The sequence below is a fragment of the Lagenorhynchus albirostris genome, chromosome 2 (genome assembly GCF_949774975.1).
Source record: "Lagenorhynchus albirostris chromosome 2, mLagAlb1.1, whole genome shotgun sequence".
NCBI classification, from domain to species: domain Eukaryota; kingdom Metazoa; phylum Chordata; class Mammalia; order Artiodactyla; family Delphinidae; genus Lagenorhynchus; species Lagenorhynchus albirostris.
In genome coordinates this window covers 96,734,471-96,741,023 of record NC_083096.1, presented here as the reverse complement: position 1 = coordinate 96,741,023, position 6,553 = coordinate 96,734,471, and positions in this window count along the sequence as shown.

Genomic DNA, 6,553 nt, shown 5'->3' with positions numbered 1-6,553 from the left:
TTCTGTTGTTTAAGACATCCAATCTGTGGTATTTAATTTCACAGCCCTAGCAAACTAATACACATGCCCCAATACTGAATTCATGTATTTTCCTCGAAACCAACTCTTCTTATCTTCCTTATTTCAGTGGATGGCACCGTTATGCATCCAGGTGTAGAAATTTGAAATCTAACTAAACATAGTAATTAATGCAAATTGACCCATATTCAATTTTTAGTTGCACCTTCATCTTAAATATCTCTTTATCTCTAACCACTGCCTCTCAATTTTAAGGAATTATCATCTGTCACCGATATTGCAGCTATAGCTTCTTAAGCTTTCTTCCTCTATTTTGCTCTTATAAAACATTCTTTTCATTGGAGATTGTTTTACTTAAAATGAAAATTTAACCATGTTGCTCTCCCGCTTAAAACTCTTCACAACACCCAATTGGATTACTATCTAAAACTCTTGAGGGCCTGCCTATCTCTCCAATTTTGCATATTTTTCTTTTCAATTCCCTTCATTCTTCAATTGGACCTTTCTCAGCGTCTTTGCACATGCAGGTTGTGCTGTATGGCATTACCTCTCCCTCTCTCTCCTTTTCCCACTCTTCTCTCTTACTCCACAGCTTTTTGATAAATGTAATTTCAGCTAGCATTTTTCTGAGCTTTATTATGTGCCAGACACTATCTTAAGCATTTTACAATATTAACTTATTTAAGTCTCACCACAAGCTTGCAAAGGACGTTCTATTTATTATCTCCATTTCATCAATTAAGAAACCGAGGTACAGAGCAGTGAGAAAAGTTAAGTGACTTTTTCAAGGTTACAAAGCTAGGAGTAGTGGAGCTTGGATTTAAACTTGGGGGTAAATGGCTCTAAAGGTTAGACCATTATTAGGAAAAAATACTTTGTTTCTCAGAATTAGGTCAAGGTAGTCAGTATGTGTGCTGTTAAGTCTCATCACAGTTGTAATGGGTTATGAATAAGTTGTAAAAATGAATATACTGTTTAAAGTCTTAATTTTGGGTTAGAATGCAATCTCCATGAGATCAGGGGCAATGTCTACCTCGGTAGCCATTATATCTTTAAGTACCTGGTATGCTGTTGTGATAAGGGCAACCAAAAATATTTGTTAAATGAAGACACTGTGAGTTTTCTTAGAACAGGAATACTGACAGTGTAGCTTTGGCTCTCAGCAGAGTCCTGGCCTATAGGGCCAGGCCTATAGGATTTATTGAGAATCCTCAATAAATCCACATTTGATTAATTATCAACTAGCTAGTGGCAGAGGTGCACTAAAATGTAATTCTATATTATGCTATCAACCCTAAAAAAAGTAGAAATATATTTACCCTGATAAAGGGATAATGGGGCAGGGGGTTGCTGTGGGTGGGGTGTGGGTGAGGGTTTAGAGGGCAACTGCCTGAGCTATTTATCCCTTTTATATTTTCCAAACCAGTTTCCCATTTTAATTTGTTATAAGGCACTGCAATTGAAAATCTTGAGGCATGTATAGAAAGCCCCTCTCTCTGTCTCTTTCTGATTCTCTATTTCTCTGTCTCTCTCTCTCTCTGGTTTATAATAGTCACTAGTTTGTGTCTCTCTTTTCTAGCTCTTATTTTCTTCAAGTTCAGTATTTTCTGTTTTTATGCAGTATAAATATTATGGGGCCAGGACCTGTCTTGGAATCATTTTTATTTGTTATCTCTCCAGAGTTTCTGACTTTTGAAATGAGGGCTTTGTAAACCATGCTTGTATTAGTACAGAGCTTAGAGGAATGTCAAAGTTACTTTCCCGTTAATATTTTACTCCCCGGGCTTTCCTGGTGGCGCAGTGGTTGAGAGTCCACCTGCCGATGCAGGGGACACGGGTTCGTGCCCCGGTCTGGGAAGATCCCACACGCCGCGGAGCGGCTAGGCCCGTGAGCCATGGCCGCTGAGCCTGCGCGTCCGGAGCCTGTGCTCCGCAACGGGAGAGGCCACAACAGTGAGAGGCCCGCATACCGCAAAAAAAAAAAAAAAAAATTTCACTCCCTTTCTCCCACCCTGTATGCTCTTCTCAAAACAATTAAGAAATGGCACAGATGTCCTATTCATAGATCTTCTCCATTCCCGTAGGAAAGAGAAATAGCAAGGAATAACAAGAATGGTTCCACAACTCTGCACTTAATGAGTGCTTGTAAGAAATATTTAATATATATATTTTAATTTATTTATTTTATTTTTGGCTGCACTGGGTCTTTGTTGATACACGCGGGCTTTTCTCTAGTTGAGGCGAGTGGGGGCTACAGATTGTTATGGTGTGCACGCTTTTCATCGCAGTAGCTTCTCTTGTTGTGGAGCACTGGTTCTAGGCGCGTGGGGTCAGTAGTTGTGGCGCAAGGGATTTGTTGCTCCGCAGCATGTGGGATCTTCCCGGACTAGGGCTCGAACCCGTGTCCCATGCATTGGCATGCAGATTCTTAACCACTGCGCCATCAGGGAAGCCCTGAAATATTTAATATTTAAAGAGACTTTTAAAGAATTTTTGGTAGAAAAAGTTCAGAATCTTCTTTTAATGAGAACATATATATAAATAGTACATTAAAAGGATTTCAGTATGGTTAAAGTTTTGTTTCTTAAAGGAGATTTATCATTATTAGTATGTTATTCAAATCATTTTTGCAAGGTAAATCAGCATCTCCACACTAAACATTGTTCCCATTTCATGTAGAGCAGAGTTTGTCTCTTTGCTTAAAATCAACCGTAAGTTAGTGCTTAAGATTCACTGCTTGTCACAGCTGTACAGTCCCAGGAGTAATTGGTGAGGCAATTAACAATCTTGACCTCAAAGACCTTATACTTGAACCTATTTATTTGTGTGTGTGGCTGTGCACACGTGCCCACACACAAGTGCATAACTAGTTTCACCTTCTGCTGGGGCACATGGTGAAGGGAAGGTGAGGTGGACATGGATCAGAGTGTTGAGGACTCAGTCAATAAATATTATGCAATATTAGAAGACTCAATGTAAACCATTGGGAGATATTTCTGTTTGATAATAGTAAGGTTATTGTTATGATTAGTACTTGAATTTATGTGAGAATTCTTTGAGGATAAAAGGAAAAGCATTGTACTTTTAGAGTTGCATTATGAAACCAAGAGGTTGTTTTCATTTCCAGGCTATATTGGTAATTTAGAGCAGTAGCATAAACAAAATTATTAACAGATATAAAGAAAAAAGGGTAGTAATAGAAGACAGTCTAGACAATGTTCCAAAAAACATGGAGCTCTTAAGTGGTTTGATCAAGGACCATCCAGTTATGCCTAGAGAAAAGAGCATGTCCCTAGGGTGAAAATATTTAACGTCTTTTGGTTCCATTGCCAGGATTACACTAATAGTGGGAAAAACTCGTAAGTCTATCTTATTAGGAGGATTTTAAATAAGACCATTTAAATATTTTCAATCCTATTCTATCTGTATAACCTTGGGATTATGATAGCTTCTTTTTAAAGTTGGATCATAAGAGAAAGAATGCTGTGGATGCATTTTCTAAAGTTCAGATTTCATAGCAATTATGTTTGTCATGGTCAACTAATAAATTATATTCTGGTATCTTAATTCTTTACCCATTTTAATTGGCTTGATAATCCCCAAGACCGACAAAAATCCTATGAACTTTTAAAGAAGAGAATTAGCTTTAGAATTAGAGAACCTAATTAACGTACCTTTTGGTTTCAGTCAGGTTTCTCTTGGCTCAGGCATTTGTATCATTTCGGTGGTTAAGGTCTTCACTTTGACAATCTGTTGAAGACTATGGGACCTCTCTCTAAACACACACACACACACACACACACACACACACACACAAACTCACACAACATATTCCTATATATCCCATTTTGTATACAATTTCAAAGGGATACTGGGACCTTGAAGTTCATTCACAGATTTGAGAATTAAGAACTTTCTGGCAGTAGTTTTTGCCTAAGCCTCTAAGTGATGCTCATGATTTGATTTTATGGCCAGCCATCCCAAAATAGGAGAGATGTTTGTCCTCAATGGTCCACAGTCCCTGGGGGTTGATTTTCCGTAGTGATTGAAAGGTAAGGACAGTTGAGTGGATAATTTCCTGTAGTCTTTTTCTCACATATAACTGGAGTAGGAAGAGCATCTCGTCTCTTTCTGTGATCAGAATTCTTCCCTTTTTCCTATGAGGCTGGTGAAGATAAGGATTGTTCCATTACCTTACTCATCATGTATTTTTCATTGGACATACAATTTCCAGCTGTCTTTTTCTCTGACTTTTTATTGGTAGGGTTGTTGCTTTTTTTTCATTTTTCTCAACTATTCTTCTTTTTTTTTTTAGAATTTTTTTTTAAACATCATTATTGGAGTATAATTGCTTTACAATGGTGTGTTGGCTTCCACTCCATAACAAAGTGAATCAGCTATACATATACATATATCCCCATATCGCTTCCCTCTTGCATCTCCCTCCCTCCCACCCCCGCATCCCACCTCTCTAGGTGGTCACAAAGCACCAAGCTGATCTCCCTGTGCTATGCGGCTGCTTCCCACTAGCTATCTATTTTACATTTGGTAGTGTATATATGTCCATGCCACTCTCTCACTTCGTCCCAGCTTACCCTTCCCCTCCCAATGTCCTCAAGTCCACTCTCTAGCAGGTCTGCTTCTTTATTTCCATCCTGCCCCTAGGTTCTTCATGACCACTTTCTTTTTCTTTTCGTTTTTTTTTTTAGATTCTATATATATATGTTAGCATACAGTATTTGTTTTTCTCTTTCTGACTTACTTCACTCTGTATGACAGACTCTAGGTCCATCCACCTCACTACAAATAACTCAATTTCATTTCTTTTTATGGCTGAGTAATATTTCATTGTATATATGTGCCACATCTTCTTTATCCATTCATCTGTCAATGGACACCTAGGTTGCTGCCATGTCCTGGCTGTTGTAAATAGACCTGCAATGAACATTGTGGTACATGACTCTTTTTGAATTATGGTTTTCTCAGGGTATATGCCCAGTTGTGGGATTGCTGTGTCATATGGTAGTTCTATTTTTAGTTTTTTAAAGAACCTCCATACTGTTCTCCATAGTGACTGTATCAATTTACATTCCCACCAACAGTGCAAGAGGGTTCCCTTTTCTCCACACCCTCTCCAGCATTTATTGTTTGTAGATTTTTTGATGATGGCCATTCTGACTGGTGTGAGGTAATATCTCATTTTAGTTTTGATTTGCATTTCTCTAATGATTAGTGATGTTAAGCATTCTTTCATGTGTTTGTTGGCAACCTGTATATCTTCTTTGAAGAAATGTCTATTTACGTCTTCTGCCCATTTTTGGATTGGGTTGTTTATTTTCTTGATATTGAGCTGCATGAGCTGTTTGTAAATTTTGGAGATTAATCCTTTGTCAGTTGCTTCATTTGCAAATATTTTCTCCCATTCTGAGGGTTGTCTTTTCGTCTTGTTTATGGTTTCCTTTGCTGTGCAAAATCTTTTAAGTTTCATTTGGTGGTACAGTTGTTTTATGTATGTCCTTCTCATCCATGTTTTTCTACTTTTACTTTACATATATATATATATATATATATATGTATATAAAACCATAAGTAATAGCAAACAATTATAGTGCTTTTATTATGCCAGTCATTATTCTGGCTGGCACACAGACACACACAAACACATACACACCACACATTCACACACAAATCACACAATTTAATCTTCACAACAACACTTTGAGGTAGATACTATCATTGTCTACAACTTACTTATAAGAAAAATAAAGTATAGACTTTACTGGGTATAGAATTCCAAGCTGTCAGTTGTTTTTCCCCACCAGTACTTTAAAGACGTTGCTTCACTCTCTTCTTGCTTGCATTCTTTCTGATGAGAACTCTGATGTAATTCTTAGGTTTGTTCCTCTCTATGTCACATACCTTTTTTCTCTGTCTTTTAAGAATTTCTCTTTATCAGTGCTTTTCAGCAATTTGATTATGATATGCCTTGGTGAAATTTTCTTCCTGTTTCTTATGCTTGGGGTTCATTGAGCTTCTTAGGTATATGGGTGAATATTGTACATAATATTTGGAAAAATCTTGGCCATTATTTATTCAAATATTATTTTGGTTCTTCCCCCCCTCTCTCCTATCCTTTGAGGACTCCAAGTGATGTTGTCATACAGCTCTCTGATGCTCTTTTCATTAAAAAAATTCCCCTTTGTGCATTTCATTTTGGATATTCTCTATTGTTTTACCTTTAAGTTGAGTCATCTTATCTTCTGCAATGTCTAATCTGCCATTAATCCTGGCTAGTGTATTTTTCACTTCAGATATGGTGGTTTTCATCTCTAGAAGTTGTATCTGGGTCTTTTAAAAAATGTCTTCTATGTCTGTAACTTTTCAAACATGTAGAATATAGTTATAATAAATGTTTCAATGTCCTTGTCTGCTAATTCTAGCTTCTATGTCAATTCTGGATCAATTTCAATTGACTTGTTATTCTCCTCATTATGAATTGTGTTTTCCTGTCTCTTGACATGCATGATATTTTTTG